This window comes from Thamnophis elegans, chromosome 15 (assembly GCF_009769535.1).
Source record: "Thamnophis elegans isolate rThaEle1 chromosome 15, rThaEle1.pri, whole genome shotgun sequence".
Classification (NCBI taxonomy): Eukaryota; Metazoa; Chordata; class Lepidosauria; order Squamata; family Colubridae; genus Thamnophis; species Thamnophis elegans.
In genome coordinates, this window is record NC_045555.1 from 41,721,740 (window position 1) to 41,749,239 (window position 27,500).

Below are 27,500 nucleotides of genomic sequence, written 5' to 3' on the forward strand. Positions count from 1 at the left end.
CTGGTCATTTGCATTCTTTGGATGGAAATGACCAGCTGTCTGCAATGGAATCCTTCCATTCCCCACCATTTTGAAAAAAAATATCATATGAAGTAGTCCGCCTGTCCTTCCTTCCTTCCTTCCTTCCTTCCTTCCTTCCTTCCTTCCTTCCTTCCTTCCTTCCTTCCTTCCTTCCTTCCTCCCTTCCTTCCTTCCTCCCTCCCTCCCTCCCTCCAACACTTGGGCTAACATAATATATCATCTTATGTTTTATGTTGGGTTGTGTTATGATATGATATGATATGTTATATTAACATTAATAAAATTTATGTATCACAATATAGAGGGTTAAAATGATTGGAATTTATATTACAACCGAAAAGATAGCTTTTTCTAAAATGATGTACTGTTAATATATGATTCCAGAAATGTATGAAAGTACTTTTATAAAATGATGTACTGTTAATATATGATTCCTAGAATGTATGAAAGTACTTCAAATATTTGTTGGAAATGCGAACAATATGAAGACATTTTATTGTGCCTGGGGGATTTGTAAAAAGGTCAGAGTTTTCTGCATTGAAAAATATATAATGTTGGAAAAAATGTTAAAGATCACTTTTCACCTGAAACCAGAACTTTTTTTTTATGGGGGTTAATAGACACACAATCAATAATTACATTTATTAGTAACTGAAAATCCCGTAAGGACATTTTGCTGAAAATAGAGAAAAATGAACCACGGTCAAAAGGATAAGAAGCTATTACTTTATCATTTTTTTTCATTTCTTTTCTTTCTCTCTTATTCTTATTCTCTCTTATTCCCCCCATTTTTTAATAGTAGAGTTCTACTAACAGTTTAACTTATTAAACATTTCTTCAATAAAAACTATCTTTTAGCAACTATGCCAAAAGTTGGCATTTCAAATGGGAGGATTATTTATTTATTTGTATCTCACTTTTATTATTTTTACAAATAACTCCAGGCAGTAAACATATCCAACGATTCTTTCTTCCTTTATCCAACAAATCTTTCTTCTTTTATTTTCTCCACAACCCTATGATGTGAGTTGGGTTGAGAGAGAGAGAGGTACTAGCCCAAAGTCATCCATCCAGCTTTCATGGCTTAGGCAGGAATAAAATTCACAATCTCCTACTTTCTACCCAGAAATCTTAACCATTAGATCAGGGCAGAGGTGGGTTCCTACCAGTTCGCACCTATTCAGTAGAACCGGTTCGTCAAATCTACCAAACCGGTTAGAAGAGGTTCCACCAGTGGACCCGGAAAGCAGGCAACACCTACAGAAGAGGTTCCAACATTTTTTGAAACCCACCACTGGTCTTTGGATATGATTATTCTACACTATCATGCTCCTATTTATAAAACTCAGTGCCTCTGTGAAAGGTAAGGATGACTACTGCGTTTGTGGTGCAATCAGAATATTGTGTGTGTTGAAGTTGTTTTAGTGCAAACCAAAGATGCCTTTTAAAAAACAAGTTTACATCCTATTCTTATGCATGCCAGTGCTGTGTGTGAGGTCATTTAAGGTGGTACTGACAAGTGTTGTCATATCCGGTCACATGGGTGGCAAGCCACTCCCATCCGGTCACATGGGTGGCAAGCCACTCCCACAAAGGAGGCCACACCCACAGAGTAGGTTCGAACAATTTTTGAAACCCACCACTGGATCAGGGGTGTCAAATTCAAGGCCCGGGAGCAGGATTTGGCCTGTGGGGAGCTTAGATCTGGCCTGCGGGGCAGTCCTGTAAACAGCAAAGGATCAGCCCATGGTGATTCTGCCAGTGAAAATGGAATGACTCGAGCTCCATTTTCACTGGCAGAGGATTGCAGGAGGCTGCCACAGCTGAAAACAGAGCTCAGGAGCCTGTTTTTGCTGGCAGAACACTCGGGCCACCACATGACGACATGAGTGATGTCGATCTGGCCACGCCCAGCCTAGGCACCCTCACCCCAGCCACTTGAGATCAAACACAACCCTGATGCGGCCCTCAATGAAATCGAGTTTGACACCCTGCATTAGACCAAACAGGCTTCACATTATATGCAGCTGCCAGGTTCAACTACACAGTCATACACAGAGAGGCTGTGGAAGTAAAATAACTTGAAGTTTCTTATGGACTAGCATATTTTGACCAGCAAGCTAATTCAGTATTGCTGGATGATGTATCTATTGAATGAGATCCAAACCTGAATTGAAAAATTGTACTCAATTCTCATTAATCGTTTCTCATCAAACAAGGAATTAGATATTAAAGAATGTCACAGTTCTGGCTTCTTTTCTCCTCAATAAAAACTTGGAAGGAGATGTGAAAGGAAAAACTTACCAGCTTTGCAAATGGCATGAAATTAAGTAGGGTTAAAAAAATAACACAGAAAACAAAATTAAAATTCAAAAGGATCTTGAGCAGGGAGCTAAAAATAACAGAAAGAAATTAAGCAGGCAGAAATGTGAAGTTGTTCGCTTGGGCAATGCACAAATAGGAGGTCCAGAATGTTTGGTTTGGTTTGAGCGATGAGACATGGCTGAAAAGGAGCAACTGATTTTTAGACTGTATCAATACTCGTTTCCCCAAAACTGGAAGTAATTGTTCCAATAAATTCTTCATTGGTCAAGCACTTATCTTAAATCAGTGTTTCTCAACCTTGGTGACTTTAAGTCCTGTGGACTTCAACTCCCAGAATTCCCCAGCACAGCTTAAATACAGTTCTGGGCACCACATTTAGAGAAAGTTGTACTGAAATGGATGCAAGGAAGGGGATTGATAACTCAATCTTATTAACAGAGAGTTACAGAAAATAAGACTTGATATTCTTCTTCAAGTCACTGAATGGGACTTGAAGAAGAGGTCCCTAAGGGGGCATGCATAAACGCACCACCGTGCCTACCAACCATCTCTGTCCTACTCTCTCCATTGATATGTACCGTATATACTCGAGTATAGGCCGACCCGAATATAAGCCGAGGCACCTAATTTTACCACAAAAAACTGGAAAAGTTATTGACTCGAGTATAAGCCTAGGGTGGGAAATGCAGCAGCTACCGGTAAATTTCAAAAATAAAAATAGATACCAATAATGTTTTTGAATATTTATTTCAAAGAAAAAAAGTAAACTAGCGGTGTATTCAATGAAATACTTCACTCACCTCATGATGCTGACGTCCCGCTGTGATGATGATGTCCCGTGCAGCCGCGGGAGCGATGTCCCGCCTCCTATGACACACGGCACAGTGATTCCTATCATTGGATCACTGTACCAGAGGAGGTGGGACATCACTATGTGGCTGCTTGCCATAACAAGGAGGAGGTGGGACATCGTTGCAGAGCGGCAGGAGGGGGAGGAAGGGGAATCGTAAGACAGCCCTGCATTACATTAGAACGTGAGGAGGGGGGATGGTGCGGTGCGCGCTGCGCGGCAAACTGACACAGAGGGAGGGGAAACTCACAGGGGCACTGGGCCATTCACGAGTGTCACCCAGCGGCATGGCCCCACCCCTTTTTCTCCTCCATTTCGGGCAAATTTTTCACTGACTCGAGTATAAGCCGAGGCGGCTTTTTTCAGCCCAAAAAGTGGGCTGAAAAACTAGGCTTATACTCGAGTATATACAGTACTCATTTTATGTGTTCATGGCCATGTCATACTTATTTATATCCATCTATTTGTACCAATTTCATACAAAAATGTCTACGTCTATACTAATACCTGTTACCTTGTTGACAAACAAACAAACAAATTAATAAATATACCAATAACTGAACATAGTATTCAAATAAAGGTTGACCCAAATAGAATAGAATGAAAATATTATTTCTTCTAATTTGAGTATTATATTTCAGTTGATGAAGCCTAAAATTGCATTAGATGCGTTTAACAGATTAACAGAGTTGGAAGGGACCTGATATGTCATCTAGTCCAATCCCCTGTTCAGGCAGGAGACCCTACAGCATTTCTGACAAATGGCAGTCCAGTCTCTTCTTGAAAGTCTCAAGTGATGAAGCTCTCACAACTTCCGAAGCCAAGCTGTTCCCACTGTCAGAAAGTTCCTCCTTATTTCTAGGTTGAATCTCTCCTTGGTCAGTTTCCATCCATTATTCCTTGTATGACTTTCAGGTGCTTTGGAAAATAGCTTGACCTCCTCCTCTTTGTGGCAGAGAGCATATTTAACCACATCACACTGACTCACATTCAGTTGTACGTTTTCAGGATTCTTTTCCCAAGTGCTGCTGCCAGGACCCAGACTGTGGGGGCGATATGCTGACTCTGTAAACCGCTTAGAGGAGGCTGAAAGCCCTATGAAGTGGTATATAAGTCTAACTGCTATTGCTATTCTATACTGGTGACTTAAATTTTCAATCCTTTTCTAGCAACGTTATTTGGGATTTTATTGATAGTGCCTTTGTTGTTCTTAAGATGCCACAAATCATTCTCAGAACTGTTTGTTACTTTCAATGATATAATTGCTGTTGTTCAGAAAATGCCACAATCGGTTCAGCAATGGTGATTTCTACGTGGGGGTTCATTGTTCACCTGTTTCCCCTTTTCCCTCCTGTTTTGTTCCCTTTCAAAATCTCCAGGCAGTTTTCTTTGACTACATTCTGACTGCATCATATCCCTCATGTATTTTTCTTGCTTCACATCACTAGACCTATGAATGTAAATGTCACATAACATCAGATTCCTTTCTGGTTAACCAGAAGGTATAACTAGTGTTTCTGAACAGCCTTGTGTCAATACGTCTTCATCGCGGATTGTTATAATTCACCTGTGCGATAGGATGTCCCTTGTCCTTCACATTTGTCAAATAAAATATTTGCTGAAATAACTGACTGAAGCAAAACTTTGCTTCTTTGCTATTTCAGAAGAGGTGTAGCAGAGAAATTATGTAAATACAAAAAAGCCGGGAGATATGAGATTTTAAAGTCCGTTCATGTTTAATTTAGCCATCAATATCAATCTCCAAGTTGCTCTGGTGATTTTAAAAATTAGAAATAAACTTCAACGATACATTTATACCCAGAGTTTTTTGTGGAGGTCTAAAGAGAATTATAAACTCCTGAGAAAAACTATGCATAATTTTGTAATAATGTAATTACTATTATTTCTTTGGAAACAAGTTGGCTGCATCTTTATTTCAAATTCTTTATATATTTTGCCAATGCAAGTTGGCAAATAATAAATGCTTTATTACACCAAGTAACAGCAATGGATTAGGTGTATTTTGACTTCCGAGCTATTCTGATTTGCATACTTTATTTTTCATCTGGAAACAAAGTAAATTGATAACTCTCAATTGCAGTTCACCTGAAGATACCGCATAGCATATTATATTTACCATGAGGCAAAGTATTGCAAGGAGTTTGGTTTATATTTCACTTTCTTTTTAACCCATACCAATTCATACCACGGATTGTCTGTTGTGCATATGAAAGGAACATTCTATAAAAGCATGGATTCTAGCATAGATAATTTTGGTTCATTCATTTTCATGAAAAAGTCTAAACAATTTTTTACAGCAATACCAAAGAAAATCCTGCATTACTCCATATCCTATGAACACGTGACCCTGGTACAGTTGTTAATGTCATGAAAATTATTAGAACACTTGCCATATGGATTTCATTTTACCTCACGAACACAAACAATTTAATCACAGAGTGGATTTCAGATAACTTTGATATTTTGGAGAAGAAGGGGCAGAGCCTGGGGACGGAGTCAAGAAAGGATTCAGCCTGGAATTATTACATATCCACAAACGCTCCAAGTCCAGCTCTTTTGCTTTCTCTCATTTAGCACCAATTTAGTCTGAATGTTAGTTGACTAGATACTTATGTATAGGCCTGAACAATAAATCTTCTTAACTGGAATGTAATATATGTTCCCTGATTCTTCTCACCTAACAATTTCAAGTACTACAATCATGTGCCAGTGGACATTTGGGTTGATGATAGCTGAAGAGAAAAGCTCTGTGATAGCTCAATGGTTAAAGATCCTTGAGCTTGTCAACTGGAAAGCTAATAGTCGGAGTTTGAGACCCAAGTGCCACATACTTTTCTCCATTATTTGCTCCAGCTACTGCCAACCTAGCAGTCGGAAAGCAAGTAGATAAATAGATACCATTTTGGTGGGAAGCAGGGGTGGGTTACAACCGGTTCGTGGCAGTCCCCGCGAACCGGTTGGTCGGCGAACCCGGAAGTAAGTAACTTCCTGGAATGGCAAAGTGTCCACCCGCCCGCCCGCGCTCCTTACCGGTCTTTGAAGGCTTCTGCACTTCCACGCAGGCAGATGGCAAATACAGCGCCTGCGCGATTCTCCGTGAGCAGCTGGATAGCACATACAGCGCCTGCGCGATTCTCCGCGAGCAGCTGGAGCATCGTGCAGGCGCTATGATGCATGCGGGAACTGCGCACGTGCACGAGGATGCCGCCGGCCCCGTTCCAACCGAACCGGTTGGAACGGGATAAGCAACCCACCACTGGTGGGAAGATACGTTTTCCATGAGCCTCGACATACAATCACAGTGGCCACATGACCACACGTGCATCTTTGGACAATGCTGGCTCCCTTGGCTAGGAAACGGAGAGGAACACTAGATCCATTAGATTCAGACATGACTGGACAGGGGAAATCTTTATCTTTACCTCCTAGTTGAAGAGTGAAAATATCTGGTTTATGCTATAGATCTGACCTGCAGAGAGATATCTATGAATTTCTCACTGTATCACTCATACTAAGCATTCTGCAACGTTCAGTATTGCTATTGAGCTACAAACTAGTCAATAAATCTTTGGTTCAGAAAAGTAATGATATAATTATAATAATTATAAAAATAATAATTCCATGCATACTTTCACTTATTTGTGTAAATAAGATTCTCAGGTGGAAAGAATGTGAAGATTGATGGGTTCATGTGTGTATTTTATAACTCCTACACTGTTTCCCTGAAAATAAGACCTCCCCAGATAATAAGCCCAATCGGGCTTTTGAATGCATGTGCTAAAATAAACCATCCCCAAAAATATTTCAACACAGCAGCAGCCATGAGGTGACCATGCTTTCCACCTCCTGTACTTCAAAAATAATAATATCTCCCCGAAAATAAGGCCAAGCGCTTATTTTGGGGGTCAAAACAAAATAAGACCCTGTCTTATTTTGGGGGAAACACAGTATACAAATTCCCATACTGTAGTATTACAAATACACAATTTTGGGGGGAGAGAATTTAGATCAAGAAAATAGTCTAAGCGAAAGAATTAATTCCCTTCCTCAACCAATCTAACTCTTTCTTTCTCTCCCATCACTAAAAAAAAAAAAAAATCCATTCATATGGGAATAAGGAATTTAGCATTTTGTTTAGTATTATCTTTTAATGAATAGTTTTAGACATGCTATCTCTTTTGATTCTAATCTCCAAGTTAATATTGTGGGTCAAATATATGGATGGTCCACTGTAAGTAATCCATGGGAATTTTAAGAGATGGAGGCAGGGAAAGGGCTAGAAATTTTGTTAAACCCAAACATGGAAAAATTCTTGTCCTTTAGTCCTCATCTTTCTGAGTTTACAGAGGTCCGATTCATGTTCTAATTTCTAGGTAGAGAGAAACACTTCATGTACTGTATATTAGCTCTGCAAGAACATTCTGAATACCCACCTTGTTTAATTTTAGTTTTTAAAAACTTGAGGTAGGCTATCCACAACAGTTGTTTGATCTCTTAATATAACTAACACAGTTTCTTTGTAGGAGTTTCATTAATTTGAAAATGGAAATTAATACTATAATTAGCTAGCTATTGTATCCATGCACAGACATTCCATAGCAATAGCAATAGCAATAGCAGTTAGACTTATATACCGCTTCATAGGGCTTTCAGCCCTCTCTAAGCGGTTTACAGAGTCAGCATATCGCCCCCAACAATCTGGTCCTCATTTTACCCACCTCGGAAGGATGGAAGGCTGAGTCAACCCTGACCAAATTAAAGCTGTTTTATTTCAGGGTGTTTTTGGTCCCCAGTTGAAAGTCTATTTTGGAAGCCTATCTTGGAATCTATGCTGAATTCTATCTTTCCTTCCCTTTTATAGTTATGTTTTAAAACACATTAAACCATTATTATCTTTACTTCTTTCTGTTTGATGATGATTGCTACCAAGAGTCCTATGGGACCAAGGTGGGTTATCAGGACTGTAAAATAAAATAAAATAAAATAAAAAAAACGATTGGAGAATTTTCTTCTTTGGATGCCCTTTCTTGTTTTCCAGGGGAAAAAAGGAACTTTGAGGTACGCTGCTTATAACTATAATACTATTTTTAAACACATGTAAATTAATTTATAGATGATGTTAATATGTTGAGGCAGCTGTTCTGTTTTTAATCACCCAGTCTGTTTCCCTTTCCAATGCTTAAATCAACTCTGTTCTTCTTTATTTTGTGCAATTTTTTTTATTCTTCTTGCCTTTTTCTGCATCTGTTCTGAAAGTAATGGCCACTCTCTTTTCAGACCCAATGCACCTAATCATTTCTCTTTGCCCTTCCCTGAACTCCATTCAGTCATGCAATATCCTTCTGAGATGAGGTCAGCGGGGTGGCACGCTGTATTTCAGGTGACAATGAACCATTGGCTTCTTTAACAGTATTATGAGGGTTTCAACATTCTGCTCCATCCTAATACACTAAGCTCACATTTCTTTTTATTCCACTAATGTGGGATGGTGTTATTGTAATTGACACTGAGTTTCATCTGCATTAAAGATGTTGAATGGCTACGATTAGGAAGAGCAAGCAGCTAGACATTTCCCTTTTCAATAGAAATAATTTATCAGTCTGATGTTAAGGAGGAGGGGGGGGAAACTGTGAAGGACCATGTCACCAAAAGGGCGAGCGATAATGGGTGTACCTAGATACACCCATGTTACACCTATCCTCCGTGAGCTGCACTGGCTCCCCATTGGTCTCCGGACCCGCTTCAAGGTGCTAGTCGTTACTTTTAAAGCCCTACATGGTATTGGACCTGGCTACCTGAGAGACCGCCTCCTGCCATTCACCTCCCAACAACCAATAAGATCGCACAGGTTGGGCCTCCTCCGGGTGACGTCGACCGGACAATGCTGGCCGGGGGAGGGCCTTCTCTGTAGCTGCACCGGCCCTGTGGAATGATCTACCCACTGAGATCCGGACCCTTACCACTCTCCCGGCCTTCCGTAAAGCGACGAAGACCTGGCTGCTCCAGCAGGCCTGGGGCTGTTGATTAATTTCCAGCCCCACTTGATTGAATGGACGGTGTATTGGTTTTTAATATTGTATCTTTTTTAATCTTTTAAATGCTTTTATGTTTTGCTGTGAGCCACCCAGAGTCCCTATGGGAGTGGGCGGCATACAAATTTTATTAAAGTAAAGTAAAGTAAAGTTTCTGAACTGAAACTCACATTTCTTACAAATTTCAGTATGAGAAGATGTGTTTAAATGTTTAAGAAGCTAGATATGACAACGAACCTTAAAAGAGTTCAAATCCAGCTTGGGAAGGAAAAAGCATAATAAAAAGAGCACGTTACAAGATGAGGCGCTATACAAAGTTAATGTTTTGTTGTGTTTTAATACAGTTTTATAACCTGCAGTCTCCTGATCTTTCAAATGACCCTATTTTCCTTTTTAGCTATACCACATGATTTCCACTACATCTCTTCTATAATGTGATCTAATATTGTTTGTCAAGAATAAAAAAGTCCATTATGGAAAATTGTCACTAACGGTAAAACCTCAAAAATCACAAAAGTCATAAACATTAGACACTGTTGTCAGCATTAATGATCGCTCATTAAGTTAAGTAGAAAAGTTTATTGCACACACGAATGAACAAACTGGGGAAAATAAGGTATATTAGCACAGATGTAGTCAGCAATTTCCATATCCTATTTCTCTCCCTTTTCATTAAGGGACATACAGAACCACAATTTTTCCTTAATGAAATTGCCCATCAGATTTTTAATGGCAGTTTGGATATGTATGGTAAACTCAAGATGGGACATTTTTATTATCTATTCAACAAAATCCAAATAATACATTGTAGAGTATTTTGCCAATGTTTTGTTTTCTTAATAAGGCAATGCTATTCTTAATAAACACAACCCAGAAGCAAACTTAAATATATGTTTAAGCTTTCCTTGGATGATCATTTTCTTTTTAAAAAAAGATAAATTACTTGTTGTTTAACTGTTAACTTTCCCGTTGCTTCGGTGGTTTTCTATATTAGGGATGTCTGGAGTTGAGTGTGACACACATTTGTCATTCATTTATGAGGAAGCATACTCAAGCCATTAAAAATGTTTTCTTAAAATATTTAACTACCTTGTTAAAAAGTTAAAACTCTATTGCCTTGGTAGCAGTTCAAATTAAACACAGAATCTGAGAATTATCCTTGTTCAGGAAATGAAGGAAAGTTTTCATGAACTCTTAAGTGCAACCTCATAAGGAGTTTGTAATATGGCGGGAGAATTCGCTAATCCACCACTGTACTTTGAGGTTTCCTTTGGTCATACTGCTGGGACAGCACAAGCAAGAGAAATAAAAGTAATATTGTATAAAATAAATAATAAATATTGTATAAATAAATGTAACGAGCCAGCAATGTGCAGCAGCTGCCAAAAAAACCCCAATACAGTTCTAGGCTGCATAAACAGAGGGAGAGAATCAAGATCACGTGAAGTGTTAATGTCACTTTATAATGCCTTGGTAAGGCCATACTTGGAATACTGCATCCAGTTTTGGTCGCCACAACGTAAAAAAGATGTGGAGACTCTAGAAAGAGTGCAGAGAAGAACAACAAAGATGATTAGGGGACTGAAGACTAAAACATATGAAGAACGGTTGCAGGAACTGGGTATGTCTAGTTTAATGAAAAGAAGGATTAGGGGAGACATGATAGCAGTGTTCCAATATTTCAGTGGCTGCCACAAAGAAGAGGGAGTCAAACTATTCTCCAAAGCACCTGAGGGTAGAACAAGAAGCTATGAGTGGAAACTAATCAAGGAGAGAAGCAACTTAGAACTAAGGAGAAATTTCCCGACAATTAGAACAATTAATCAGTGGAACAGAAGTTGCCTCCAGAAGTTGTGAATGCTCCAACACTGGAAGTCTTTAAGAAGATGTTGGGTAGCCATTTGTCTGAGGTGGTGTAGGGTTTCCTGCCTAGGCAGAGGGTTGAACTAGAAGACCCCCCAAGGTCCCTTCCAACTCTGCTATTGTTATACATATCATTCCCTTTCCTGCTTTTTTTTTGACAAAGGATTACAACTCATTCAGTACTAATCAAAAATTTATGCAAGGTATGAAAATGTGGTTGGTTTGAAATATTTTCCCAACATGTCAAGAGTATCCAACTAATAAGTAAAGGTAAAGGTTTCCCATATCCAGTCAAGGCTGACTCTAGGGAGTAGTGGTCATCTCTGTTTCTTAGCTGAGGAAGCCAGCATTATCCCATGGCGCTCCTGTGGTCATGTGGCCAGCATGACTATAAGCCAAGGTTCATGGAATGGTGTTATCTTCTCACTAAAGTGGTACCTATTTATCTACTTGCAATTGCATGATTTCAAATTGCTAGATGGGCAGGAGCTGGGACAAGTAACAGAAACAGAAAAGAGCCGAGGTGGCACAGTGCTTAGAGTGCAGTACTGCAGGCCACTTCAGCTGACTGCTAACTGCAGTTCGGCAGTTCAAATCTCACTGGCTCAAGTTTGACTCAGCCTTCCATCCTTCCGAGGTGGGTAAAATGAGGACCCGGATTGTTGTTGGGGGCAATATGCTGACTCTGTAAACCGCTTAGAGAGGGCTGAAAGCCCTATGAAGCAGTATATAAGTCTAACTGCTATTGCTATTGCTAAACTCACCCCATCAGGTCTTGAACCCTTGAAGTGCAGCATCTTTAACCACAGAGCCATCATGCCTCCCTCTGCTGAATGTTCATTCAGTTCTTATATTTATCTGCATCTCTTTTACAATATTAAACACTGTTTCTGCTACACATATTTTCCCAGAACTGGTGTGGTGGGGCAAAAACACAGGACCCTGACTATGATATACAACATACTCTAAATTACAAGAAGCCTTCTTCTTTTCTGTCAATTCCCAATCTTTCAAATCAGAGAAAATGAGTAATGTGCATTGCCTTGAGGGACAGGAAAACCCACACCTCGTTCCTGCATTATTCTTTCTGTTGACCGAATTTGAAGTTTACTCAACTTTTGTATCTCATCTTCTCTTTTTGGTTCTCACAGAACATTTGGCAATAATTTGAAATGCAGTACAGCAGGGTGCTTTTGCTAGAATTACTAGATGCTGATGAGTCTCTCTCGGTAAAAAGCTGTCTGCATCGCAAAATCTTTGTATTTATACACAATCTGTGCACATGTTAAAATCCTGAAGCATAGCAAAGATGTACTTTCCACCCACCAAACGGGAAGCAATTCCATGGGGGCAATGCAGCCAAGGAAAATGGTCTGATCTTAGAATACTTTTTTATAAAGTTGGAAGGTTTTCCATGGCTTCAGGCCATCAGACTCTGCTCTAGCTGTAAGTGATGATGAAGTATGGGAAGAAAAATCTAGTAAAACATTACTTGCATCCATCTTTTGGACAGCTCTCCTTTCATCACAATGTGCACTGAAATGAAGGAAACCTAGGTAATGTCTCCCCATCTTCTTATTGCTCTGCTGTCATCATGACTCTAAATCTTCAGAAAAGATATATTATAAATATATTTTGAAGTTTTCATGTTTTAAACACTCAGACAAAATGATTTTATCTCTCTCTGCTTCGTCTGACCGCAGTTTCTGCATATCTAAAGTGAGTAAAACTCACTGAGACGTCTCTCTCTCTCTCTCTCTCAAATTACTTCAAAGCAGCTGTGAAGAAGAAGATATAAATCATGGATAAAATACCATGGGCTTTCCCTATCTTGAGGCCTTCCAGATTTCACAACACTACAGTACAATTTGTGCTAGCAAGGCACAAATGAGGAAATATGGAGTTAACTGTTTCAAACCCCATCAATTTCCTCTGTGAATCTTTAAATTATGTTATAACAATATATCCTATGCAGATGCGTGGAAAATGTAGTTTTCCGGGATCTGATGTTCAGCTTAGATTTAAGGCAATCGTCACCAACGTGCAGAGTTTTTGTGTCGCAGGACAACATATTTTGTATGCATTGTTTCCAGAATGACTGGGTATCAGGCCCAACCCCAGAGATGGTACAGTGAAAATCCAACTGAGTTCAGTTCATTATTTGTTTACCCCAATAGAATTCTTTTTAGAGTTCTTTATTGGCCAAGTATGATCGGATACACAAGGAATTTGTCTCTGGTTCATAAACTCTCAATGTATATACAGATAACCAAGTGAGAAGTCATAAGATACAAATAGGAGAAGATAGTAGGAAAGGTGAGAAAGATGAAAAAAAATAATAGCAATACAGTCTACTACATGAACATAAGAATGGACAGAATCTTGCCAAAGTAATGCCATAACATTCTAACCTACTAGAGGTAAGAGGTTTAGGATGTGGCTACTGATTGTCCCCCATTGTTCTTCTGGGTGCACATCCCATTTCATTGACATCTATATTTAAAAATTTTGGAAAAATATGTTGTTCAGTTTATCCAAGAACAATGTTACTGCTATTCCAAATTTTATTATCTAAGGAGGAAAAGAGGATTTGCAGAGCAGGTTCCATTTTCATGTGGAAATTGAGAAGGGATTATCAAAATCAAAAGATTAGGGAAATATAATATGTGAGCTGTGGTTTCTACATCCCTGGAACTACAATGGCTACAGTCATATTGTTTTCTATTAGTACATTATGTGTTGTGCATATCATGCTGTTTGTTTTATTCTTATTAATTTGAACAAATTCATAATGAAGTGTCATATATTTCAGGAACACATTCCTGACTCCTAGTCCCAGGAAATACAATATTGTACTTTATTATTTATTATTAATTAGACTTATATACCGCTTCATAGGGCTTTCAGCCCTCTCTAAGCGGTTTATAGATTTTTAGCAATTTGAGTCAGCATATTGCCCCCACAGTCTGGGTCCTCATTTTACCCACCTCGGAAGGATGGAAAGCTGAGTCAACCTTGAGCCAGTGAGATTTGAACCGCTGAACTGCAGATAACAGTCAGCTGAAGTGGCCTGCAGTACTGCACCCTAACCACTGCGCCACCTTGGCTCCTGAGAAACTTGAGTAGGACTTTGAACTGTGTGCTTATTCCTGTTTCTTAAATTCTTACCATTTTCTTCAACTTAAATTTCAATTCAGTCAAATTTCGATTGGGGAAAAAAAGATGAAGAGGCCCTTGAAATGGCTTACAAAAGTGCATTTATAAAGTGCAATCAACAAAACTTGTCTAAAAGAGTAAAAAAGTTACTTCCTATATCAACCTGCCTGCATCAGTGATATTTGTTAATTTCCTACAAAAGCTTGTCCCCACTTTGCATACATTATAAAACATTTGAGAGATGGATTTTCAGATCGCTCATCTTTTCTTCTGACTAATGCCTAGAGCTCAGAGGTGGGTTCTGACAGGCACAACTGCTGGTTCCAAGAGCCGAGGTGGCACAGTGGTTAGGGTGCAGTACTGCAGGCCACTTCAGCTGACTGTTATCTGCAGTTCAGCGGTTCTAATCTCACCGGCTCAAGGTTGACTCAGCCTTCCATCCTTCCGAGGTGGGTGAAATGAGGACCCAGACTGTGGGGGCGATATGCTGACTCTGTAAACCGCTTAGAGAGGGCTGAAAAGCCCTATGAAGCGGTATATAAGTCTAACTGCTATTGCTATTGCTATTGGTTCGCTCATGGGCATGCTGCGCATGCATGTGCAGTTAAAATTGTTCTGCACATGCACAGAACTGAAAAACAAGATGGTGGTACATATGCCCCCCCCCCCCCGAGTACCAGTTCAGGGGCATGGCAGGCATGGGTTGCTGCCGGTTCCAGCAACCCAGGTCTCCAAACCACTACCAGTTTGGCTGAACCAGTCTGAACCAGTAGGAACTCACCACTGCTACATCTAATCCCTTTCATGCTCATAAAAGCTTAAAGAGTTTTCACCACACCATCCTCACCACACAATTAGTCATGCGTACAATCACCTCTACATGGGGCAGCCCTTGAAGTGTATTCGGAGACTTCAACTCGTCCAGAATGCAGCCGTGCAAGTGATTGTGGGTGCACCTCGGTACACCCATGTTACACCTATCCTCCGCGAGCTGCACTGGTTACCGATCAGTCTCCGGATACGCTTCAAGGTGCTAGTCGTAACTTATAAAGCCCTTCATGGTATTGGATCTGGGTACTTGAGAGACCGCCTGCTGCCAATTACCTCCCACAGACCCATTAGATCACACAGGGTTGGCCTCCTCCGGGTTCCGTCTACTAGCCAATGCCATCTGGCTACCACCCGGGGGAGGGCCTTCTCTGTGGCAGCTCCGGCCCTCTGGAACGAACTCCCCGCAGGGATTTGGACCCTCACTTCTCTCCAGGCCTTCCGAAAAGCCGTCAAAACCTAGCTTTGCTGGCAGGCCTGGGGGTGATGAGTTCCCTCCCCTCTCGACATGCATGGTTGTGCGACTGTTGCTTATTTTATTATCTGTATTTCATTTTTATGTTCCCCTTTTTCCCCCTTTTGAATTGTTCGCCGCCCTGAGTCCTCCCGGAGAAGGGCGGCATATAAATAATAAAATTCCATTCCATTCCATACCTCTTTCTTTTTTGCTGGATTTATATTTGAGTTCTGTCTTTACATTCTACATTCCAATCATTCCACCGTGTTCCTATGATAACTATAAGTTCATTGTGGCAAAAATCCTTGAAGCCCAAGAGATGGGGGAACGACCAATGAATAACAGAAAACAAACAATGGATTCTACAAATGTGTCGAGAAGTTGCTGATGAGGACAGTGTTTTCATATAAAAACAGTCAGGAGACTGAGCAATCCAAGCTAGGAACTCAAAGTAACATTAAAAATAAAATGCTTACCCAAGGAATTGAACTCTTCTGACAACAACAATTTGAGTCATAATTTCTTGCTCTCTCAACAACCATTTCAATAAGCCCACTAGCCTGAGAGGTAGGTTCATAAAGACTTCCTTACTTTGCAGTCTCCCTCAAGATTATCTAACTTGAAGAACCAACTCTTCTGTCTGCCTATACAATTATTAAATATCAATAGCAATAGCAGTTAGACTTATATACCGCTTCATAGGGCTTTACAGAGTCAGCATATTGCCCCCAACAACAATCCGGGTCCTCATTTTACCCACCTCGGAAGGATGGAAGGCTGAGTCAACCCTGAGCCGGTGAGATTTGAACAGCCGAACTGCAGTCAGCTGAAGTAGCCTGCAGTGCTGCATTTAACCACTGCGCCACCTCGGCTCTAATTAAAGCCAAGCAGCATGGCCACAAAGTGAAGGGTAGGGACAGGGGTGGGTTCCAGATCCCGCTGCAACTGGTACGCTGCAACGGGGCCCAGCATCCACCACATACATGCGCACAGCCGATTGGCTCAAATACAGATAAGGAGGGTGGGCGGGCCCTCAAGAGCACCATACCAGAACGGTACCCGGTGCTTCCAGCAGACACCGGTATGCCCGTACCGGGGCGTACTAGTCGTATCCCACCACTGGGTAGAGAAGTGTGGTCTTGCTAAGTATAATTCAGGGGATTTCTCTATAGGTTCCTCTCTGTTGTCCTCTGGCACCTATCATCTCTCAATTTTCTCCTTAACCTCCACATCTGCTGTTTCACAACAGCAGCCTTTATGCTCAGAAGTCACCAGATTTTCGTCATTTGCATGTCTGGAACTACAACTCAATTAAGGACCTCCTGTTGGGTTTTTCCACTCTTTCTTGCTACTGCAGTATCTCCTTCCACCCTTGAAATCAACCTTCTGTCTTCTATTCCTAGACAACTTCCAATGTCCTATTCTCCTGAGAGACCAATTCTTCATGGAGAGTACTCTGTGCAATATCTGTGTCTTCATTATTTTCCCTGAAGAAATCAGGAACGTTAGCTTCCAATTCTTTCACATTGACCTCTAGCGAGGAGATGAAGTTGTATCCAGACCTTAGGTTAACACCGCCTGAGCACATGACCCCAGTGTTCCCCCAATGCTCATCCTTTCAGCAAGATTTTGAGGAAACCTGTTCCTCTTCTTACAAAAAGTCCCTTTTCTTGTTTGCTTTGATATATCATATCATACACAGCGTATCAGGAAACAAAGAATATACTTACTCAATAGCCCCAGGTCAACAGGGAGTTGGTGTAGATACTTCTCACTGAGATTTATGGACTCAACTGTACTTGGGTAGCGAACTGTTATTAGACTATTACATAATATCTACCCTTAGGAAATGGTTGCAGAATCCCAACAATGGATCTATGTGAAACCATTCATCTCTTTCACCAACTTTTGTACAAGGCTTGGTATCTGGGCAATCTCAGCGAAAGCATTCAGCAAATACATTGACATGTACCTTTACTCATTCCCACATTTACATGTGAATAAAGCACTTATATGTGCTTTATCGTCCCTCTGGAATGATCTCCCCGTGGAGATTCGGACCCCTTCAGGCTTTCCGCAAAGCCGTCAAGACCTGGCTGTTCCGGCAGGCCTGGGGCTGATGAGTTCCCAGCCCCACTCGAATTTGTTGTGATTGTCGAGGAGTTTTTTTTAATCTGTTTTTTGTATTTTGTTGTTTGTCTTGTTTTGTTTTCTTTGTATTGCCCCTTTCCCTATCGGTTTGTTAGCCGCCCTGAGTCCCTTTGGGAATAGGGCGGCATACAAGTTTAATAAAACCTAAAACCTAAACCATATAATAAAGATCTTGTATGTGAAAAAAAATGTATACATTTGCTGTGAAGTTACATGCATTTTTGGCAAGGGAAGATTAACATGGAACCTGTTCAAAGGGGCATCGTGTGATTTAATAGCTTCCATGTTGTGTCTTAAAAGTACAGGGCCTCCATTTTAATTTATGATTAATTATTTATTTTAATTTATGATTTCATAAGCTTCTCATCTTCAAAAGAAATATGGCCCTTATCATGGCTTAATACACTTCCCATTAATTTCCAAATGACTTTTTGCTAATGCTAAATAGGAAATCAGCTTATCGTGTTAGGAACAAATATGCAACGGACAATATAAATCAACATATTGCTGTCTGTATTTTTCTTAATTTGGGACATACTTCATTTGTTTACTTCTAGCACTTTGGTTGTGTTGCCATGAGGAACAAAACCAATTTTATGCTCTTGCATTTGTTAAAGATGATTAATCGAAGCTGTTCAGAGTGTTTCACGGATGTACAACAATAGAGCCGTATTCATTGAACCTAGATTGTGTAGAACTTTTCATAGGATTCCAGTTCCATAAGAGTATAGTTCCTTTATCCATATAATTACATTTAAGCCAGATAGAGATAAGAGTATGGTTGTGCTACACCATTCTGAAAAGAGTTTAGGGGGATATGAAAAGTGATATAGAATTTAGGGGGAAAATAACCCATGTCCGTGATTAAAATTAGACTATATGTCCAAATACGAAGCGCTTTTGAACCTAAAAGCTATCTTATTAATTTGCCTAGAGAAAGCCATGTTTGATCTATATCATTACATGACAGGCATAGATGCATCTGTCAATCTGAATTAATAGGTCAACTTTATATTTCTTTTTTATTATTATTATCATATTATTGAAACTGTTTTTCTTAAAGCATACACAAACATTCATTCATTCATTTATTATATTTCTATGCTGCCCTTTTCCCCGAAGAGGACTCAGGGCGGCTCACAACTCAAGTCAGGGGGGGGGGGGGTACAAATAAGGAATAAAAAGACGAACAAGACAATACCATAATTTAAAAGCACACAGCAACCATTCTATTCGAGGGGGGACAAAAGCTCAATTAGCCCCACGCCTGTCGGAACAGCCAGGTTTTAAGGGCTTTGCGGAAGGCCTGGAGGGTGGTGAGGATTCGAATCTCCACGGGGAGCTCGTTCCAGAGGGCCGGAGCAGCCAGAGAGAAGGCCCTCCTCCGGGTAGTCGCCAGTCGGCATTGGCCAGTGGATGGAATTCGGAGGAGGCCTAATCTGTGGGATCTAATCAGACATTCATCTGGATACCATTCAAACTCGGATAAGTAGTTTTGAGGAGTTTGAGTAATATATGCAAGTAATGTATTATTTTGAATGCTTTTCCATTAATCCACTTTTTTTCCTGTACATTTCTTCATATTCTATTCAGTTTTGCTTCGAGAAAACTGCACTGCAAAATTATGAGAATGCACTTCAAGAGATATGTTCTAATTCTAAATAGAGTTGGGAAGTATCAAATTGATAAATTCTTATGAACTTGTTTTTCCCCTCCATTGCTATGAATATTAATCTACATCATCCATCAAAATGAAGAGAAGAGCCATTGCTGACAGAGTAACATTTAATAAATGTTCAAGTGTCATTTATATCTCTGGGCTGCAGGTGTTCAAATGATAAGAACAGCATAAAATGTGATCTAAGTACAGAATATAAAAATCTAATTAACCACATTTACATTATTAAATTAAGGTGGGGGTATCTTTTTTCAAAAAAGAACTCTAATAAAATGGTCAACATACATTGTATAATAAGATATTTACACTGACCTTTAAGTCATCTTCTGCCCACAAAACTACCGCTCAGTGTGTGAATACGAAACAGATAAAATTATTGATTACTTTTAGAACCTCATTATCATACAATTAGCCATCAATCTCTTTGATGGAAATTGGAGTTGGAAATATCACACATGGTCCATCCCTAAATTAGTTTTTTACAGGCATGATAATTGATGATAGTTACCTTCTCCTTTCAAATCCCTATTACTTGTTACAGGACCACATTGAATGGTTGGCTCAATTATTCATCGTAAATCAGTTTCCTCATCTACTTCCAAGCGTCTGTCAAATATCCATACAACTCACTTTCCACAAATCGATTCTATAATGCTAGCCAGGCTTATCCTTGTATTTAGGGACTCCAGTTTCCCAAATGAATTTCCTTTCAGTTAAGTTTAATAGCCATTGGTGAATCAATCCATCATTTGTTCCTTAAACCCCTTTTTTTTAATGCCATGCATACCAATAGCAGTTGACAAGTTTGTCAAGTGCAATCCATAATGCAAACTTGGTCACATGAGAAGATGAACAACAATTAACCATCAGAATCTCTTCTTAGACATTTTTGTCTGGTGGATTAGATTCTTTTTATATATATATTTCAAAAGTTTTTTTATTTCTTTTAAGGCAAACATTTCATCATTCCTCAATCAGTAAGACATCGAAGTACAATTTCTTGTATATCAAAATAATTCTAGTTTACCACCAAATTCTTGTCTTGCCTAATATATACCCCTCCCTCCCTCTCCCCCCCTCCTCCCCCCCCGACTTCCCAGAACCCGTACACGGTATGGATTTCTAACAAACACAGTCTAAAATCTATTGAGAAAAAAAAAGAAATAAAAAAAATTAATAACATTCTACATTGACCTTAGCTTCTTCTTACTGAACCAACTTTAAACAATTTAAATCATTTCTGATCTTAAGCATAGGGCTAACTGGAATTTCTTGGTCCCATATTTATTTTGTATATAGTCAATCCATTTTTTCCAGTCTCGTTTATATCTCTCATTTGAGTGATCTTTAAGATATGTCGATATTTTAGCCATCTCGGCTAAGTTTGTAACTTTCAATGTCCATTCTTGAGTTGTAGGCAAGTCTTCCTTCTTCCAGTATTGCGCCACCAACAGTCTTGCTGCCGTTATTAGATGCAGAATCAAGTTAGTCTCTACCACTGTAAAGTCAGTACCTAAACCTAGTAAGAATAGCTGAGGAGTAAACTTTATCCTTCTTATAAAGATATTTTGCATAATCCACCATATTTTTATCCAAAATGCCTTAACCTTTTGGCAGGTCCACTATATATGAAAATATGTAGCATCGAGACATTAGATTCTTAAGCAATTTCACTCCACCAGTGAAATGGATAGATCAGATGGAGATATATTTTCATTTTCTTTTTGAATGCTGAAATATCATTTCTAAATCAGCCACAATTTTGACACATACAAGTATGTGTGAATGCCATCCAAGCAGCGCACCCATCAAACCAAAGGCTATTCTCTCCATGTAAACCCAAATACATAGTTGGCCCCGTAGTTCATAAATACAGGCTTCCCGTCTACCCATTTGAATTCTGACTCAGCTACAGAGATGCTATAAATAAGAAAAACGATTCAGGCGGGCCATAGTGTAGCCTCCAAGCACCGAAAGCCACTATGATGGTTCATATTTCACTTCTAATGCTAGACATCTGTTATCAAAGTTGTAAGCTGCTGCTGATGAATCAAATATCATGAATCAAGGGATTAAAGTTCCCTTTATTGTTTGTTTGAAAAAGAGCCTCCAGAGAGAGAGAGCCTGAACATGATTGAGTCAAATCTAACATTTACCCTCACAGCTGTTGTATAGCATAAAAGAACAGCACAGAGTACTGTACAGCTAGATCTCATTGAAACAAGAAATTCTTAAAGCTCCCTTTAGAAAAATCAGCATATATATATATATATATGTGTGTGTGTGTGTGTGTGTGTGTGTGTGTTTATTTGTGCTGATAAATAAATAAAGGGAGACTAGTATAGATCTATTTCAAGCTATTTAGCTCTCATCAGCTAGCCATACCCTTACTGGGATTCGAACCTGTGCTGTATTGCATTTTAGGCAAACGTCTTAGCCATTATGTTATATTTGTGCTGATAAATAAATAAAGGGAGACTAGTATAGATCTATTTCAAGCTATTTAGCTCTCATCAGCTAGCCATACCCTTACTGGGAATCGAACCTGTACTCTATTGCCTCTTAGGCAGATGTGTTAACCATTGAGCTACAGAGCTCGACTCCTTATCAGCCAGGTCAGGATGAAAGGTATATATTTAAAGTCACAACCCCTGGTATGCCCAAATATGAGAGCTAAATATGATGAGAGCTAAATAGCTTGAAATAGATCTATATTAGTCTCCCTTTATTTATTTATCAGCAGATTCAAGCTATTACAATATGCTTTTAAGTCATAAATCAAACTACTTTTAAGTTAACAGCTACCAAAATTTCCAGGCACAGAAGTTAAAAATCATGTTGAAAACGTGGCGAAGTTAGCAAAGCAATGATCCCAGGCAATTGGAAATGGACATTTATGACTACATAGAGTTTTTATGAATCACCATTAAACTAACATGAAATCAAGAAGATAGTAGATAGCAGAGGAGACAGGAGCTGACGTAGCAATGACACGACGTGCGATCTCGAAGCTCCGAGATCGCAGTCGATACTTTTGCCGCTGGAGGGTCCTTTTGGACCTAAACCGTCCCGAACCAGCAAACCGTCTTGCTGATCTCAGGGACATTGCAAAGTCCCTGATTGATCCAAGAGAATCTCTTATTGCCTGCGACAGAAGCGCAGCCAAAAGCTGCTGAAGTTGGGACAGCTCTGCAATGGGAGGAAAGCAGAAAGAGAAAGTGTGTCCATCTGATGGGGAAATTTTATTGTTATAAAAGAAACTGCCCAAAAAAATCAAAGCTAAATTAAACCTGCAAAGAAAAGAAAAATAAGTGGCGAAATTAAGCTACATTGGACAGTGTGTTATCCTTTTTTTTATGTACGGAAGTTTTGCAAGTATTCTCTACTTTTTAAAGTGAAGGCATTGGTTTTTCTTCTTCTATTTCTTTTTTTTTACCTATAGATTAAATCTTTTTCTTTATTTTTATAATATTGGTTTGGAGGGGTTTTTTTCCTCTTTATTTTGCTCCATTTAAGAATTTGTTTCTTTTAAGCCTGGAATATAAAGAAGATATAAAAGGAATATAAAGACGGTAGTAACATCAGAGGTAAAAGAAATTACACTGCCACTTGGAGGTTGAGTCCTGGAAATATTGCTTTCTCTTTTTTCTCTTTGATCATTTTGATTTTGCACTTCAAAGACTTCAGCTTGTTTACAGAAGAGATAAGGAGAAGAGCACGGGTTGTTTACACAGGTGCTCTTTGGATGCTTCTTTGGCAGCTGGAGTGAAGTGAAAACAAATTTTATTTTGAAACTAGAGTGGCAGTGTTTACTAGCTGGAAGTATGGCACAACACCAAAAAGAAACCATAACATTACAACAGATTATGTTTGAAATTCAAAAATTATTTGAACCAACAGAGAGAATTGAGAAGAGATTGGAAAATACAGATTATAATGCAGTAAAATTTGATGGGAAAAATTGAAGATATCCAGCAAATGGAAAAAGTGTAGGTTAGAGTCCTAAAAGCCCAAGGGAAAAATGAACAAAGAGGCAAGATAAATGTGGATACTGACAGTGAACTGAGTGTGGTTGGAAAGAGTGCCATCTTTGTAGCTACACGGGAATGCCAATGCACTGCACACACACTCCCTGCACCAGCAGCCTCAATGTCCACCCGCTGCAGCCCCTGAGAACCAGCGGCAACGCAGGGAAACCCCCCTGGCCCACTCATAGCAATAGCAATAGCAGTAGACTTATATACCGCTTCATAGGCCTTTCAGGCCTCTCTAAGCGGTTTACAGAGAGTCAGCATATTGCCCCCAACAATCTGGGTCCTCATTTTACCCACCTCGGAAGGATGGAAGGCTGAGTCAACCCTGAGCCGGTGAGATTTGAACCGCTGACCTGCTGATCTAGCAGTAGCCTGCAGTGCTGCATTTAACCACTGCGCCACCTTGGCTCCTCATGAGCCAGTAATCGGAATCAAGCCAAACGTAATAGACTCCAATGGCCGGCACAGCCGGCTGCTTGCTTGCAAGGAAACTGGGTACCTCCGGCAAGATCAAGCCCACACAATTCACTACCCTAACACAAACAGGTGGGAAATAACTTGTGAGCCAAGTTCAAACACCTTCCATCCGATAGTAACATTAAATATAAGCGAAAGAAATAAAGAAAAACTACTGTAAATCAAACTATTCTAAGGAAGAAACCAATTTTCACACACAGCAAAAAAAAAAATACATCTCTTTTTGGGCAAGACTGAGTCGGAATTGGAAATCAGCAGGGGAAGCTGGAGGTGTGGCTTCAATTCTGACTCAGCCTCTTGGGCAAATAAGGATTGAACCCTTCCTGGACCCTCCTGCGCCATCAGCTGGAGAATAAGATCTTCTGAAACTGTTCACACATCTATCCAATCCTCTGAACCATATAAACTAGGACAGGAAGAGCAGTAATCAATTTATATATGGAAAGGAAGATGAAGCCCAGAGGAAACAAAATTCCCACAGCTACTAAATCTTATCCGAAAGGCTATAATGGCAGACTTGACTGCCAGCATTCAAGGTCAACTAATAAATCACAATGATCGGGCCAAATGACACAGAACAGCACTACATAAACCTTTCTAATATAAGGTATAAATCCATGATGAAATGCTGTCACTCAGCCAGGGAAGCAAACAGAGCCCTGGGACAGTGTGGCACAGCAATATAATATGCTGAAATACTGTGACACTTTGTGACATGTTGATTGCGCTTGACTGACTCCAACAGTTTGGATCCTTTTGCAAAACCAGGAATACGAGTTCATCTGACATAAACATTAACCAAAACCTAATTAAAGAATTACTGATTGGTAAGGCAACATACTTAACGGGTAATTTATTCCTGCTAAGTGATCTTAACAGATGTTTAAATGCCACGTGTTTTAAGTATACCTTTACAGGCAAGAGTCGGTATGATATGGTGAATCTCCTCCTTCTTTCTCTGAATTTTTTCTTTTTACAAATACTGTATTATGCCACAAACTCTACAGATGAGAATTCCAGCAGCTGTTTAATTATCTGTAAATCTGCAATATCTTTTCTTTTTCTATTCACAAGTTTCCTTGTTGCTTCCGATACATAAAACATAATGGCTGATTCTGCATCATAAAATAAGGGAACACACGCTTGCTAGTATCTTCAAAATCTACTAACTATTATGGCTAGAAAGGCATAATTACTTTGAACACTAGTTCCTGGGAGAAGACTATTATATTCAGAGAATATAACAGAGAGGACTATTATATTCAAATCTTTATCTCCTATAAAAATCCAGTTTTTCCCCAAGGGAAATAGCATATTGAACTCCGTAGCCCTATCATCTGATCCAGCACAATTTGTTTTGTATTAATTTTCAGATATTTCAGACATAACAGAAGAACAAGATTTGTCATGTGGAAAATGTGTAGGAGATGATAGGAAAAGTAGACAACCATAAGTAATGCAAAGTATGTGCTAATAATTAAATATATTAATTGCAGTCTAGACTTAAACATTTTCATTTGGCTACGTTGTATCAGCTTTAATTAGACTTATTTCTTATAAGGGTTGACACTTGAATATTTTGTACTGATCAGTGGTCATTATAGCAATAGCAATAGCAGTTAGACTTATATACCGCTTCATAGGGCTTTCAGCCCTCTCTAAGCGGTTTACAGAGTCAGCATATCGCCCCCACAGTCTGGGTCCTCATTTCACCCACCTCGGAAGGATGGAAGGCTGAGTCAACCTTGAGCCGGTGAGATTAGAACCACTGAACTGCAGAGAAAAGTCAGCTGTAGTGGCCTTCAGTACTGCACCCTAACCACTGCGCCACCTCGGCTCCTACATGGTCATCACTACATGGTCAGGATATATTGCACAAAAACAAGAAATTAGCACCTCATGCAGGTGCTTTAAACAGAGAAATCAGTGTAGGTACAGAGTACATTCCTATTGTCCAAGGTTGATATTAATATTAAAGATATTACCATGTCTATGGTAATTGCACTTGAACAGATATCACCATATAGATATGTAGTTTGAAGTTTCATTTTATTTGTATGCCACCCTATTCCCTAAAAGGGACTCAGGGCGGCGAACAACTCCAATGGGAAGGGGAACATGCAATACAAAATAGACATTTAAAATAACCAACAACCACACCTGTCGAGAGTGGAAAGGAACTCATCAACCCCAGGCCTGCCAGCACAGCCAGGTCTTAACGGCTTTTCGGAAAGCCAGGAGAGAGGTGAGGGTCCGAATCACCACAGGGAGTTCGTTCCAAAGGGCCGGAGCTGCAACAGAGAAGGCCCTCCCCCAGGTCGTAGCCAGATGGCATTGGCTGGTGGATGGAACCCGGAGGAGGCCGACCCTGTGCGATCTAATGGGTCTTTGGGAGGTAATTGGCAGCAGGCGGTCTCTCAAGTACCCAGGTCCAATACCATGAAGGGCTTTATAAGTAATAACAGATATCTGTTCATGTTAATCAGAGGTGGTTTCTGGCCGGTGTTACTGCCCGTTCAATCATGCGCGTGCATGGGCAGTTCAATAGAAATTGTTCTGTGCATGTGCAGAACTAAAAAAAAAAAGATGGTGGTGGTGGATCTTCCCGTGGAGATCCGGACCCTTACTACCCTTCCGGCCTTCCGCAAAGCAACCAAGACCTGGCTGTTCCGGCAGGCCTGGGGCTGTTGATTTATCCAGCCCCATCCTAAGCTATATGAATGTTGTGGTATTTTATTGTTGTTTTTTAATTTTTGTATCCCCCCCCTTCCCTTTTTATCTGTAAGCCGCCCTGAGTCTCTTGAGAGTGGGCGGCATACAAACCCAATAAATGATGAATGATAATGATGATGACGGTGGTAGGTCCTGCATTCCACTACCGGTTTGGCCAAACTTGGCTGAACCGATAGGACCCAGCCTCTGATGTTAATCCCAAAAGTTAATTCTGTTAAGCGAATATGTAACTTCTTTTACTGCTTTATTTTTCCCTATGTATTTTTCCTTTATTAAACTTCCTTATTATAAAAAAAATAAATAGAACAAGATGTCAGAAACATGGCAACGAATCGGCAATCAACTATAGGAAAGTTGAAATATTTATAAACAGTTCGGATTACAGTTAATTAGCATTTACTAATTAACTGTAATCTACACTGTTTGCAAACACAAAATAGGCACTGAACCATAATATGCCTTCTTTATTTTTCCTGCCCATGAAATGAAGGAAAGAGGGATAAATAAATGAAGCACACAATTTTAGCTATGAGCAAGTCTATTCTGTTCCAAAACTATTTTTTTATTATTATTATTTTCTCCTTGTCTCCCAATGTAGGAATTTTGTGAAGAATACAGAAAAGTAAGATAAAGAAATTAAAGGCATTAAGAAAAGAAAACCTACTGTTGTTTATAGTCATAAAATTCCCTATAGTCATTCAAATCTTTCTGCGCTTTGTGTATACCGTAGCTATACATTTTATATGTAGCCCGTTGTTCTTTAATTTTCTCATTTGTCTCTTTGCGAGGATCTAATGTAGATTCTTGGTCTTTTCTTCCTTCGAACTCATTCACTCTTACTCCATGTATCCGTGTTGCAATTCGAGCCTCATTT

The 27,500-nt window shown here is 39.7% G+C and overlaps 1 protein-coding gene across 2 annotated transcripts in view; it reads right to left on the reverse strand.

Annotated features, from left to right (window-relative positions):
* Positions 1-27,500, reverse strand: part of PRKG1 (protein kinase cGMP-dependent 1) — an 847,569-nt gene that overhangs the window by 201,883 nt on the left and 618,186 nt on the right. The gene's annotated exons all lie outside the window — the stretch shown is intronic.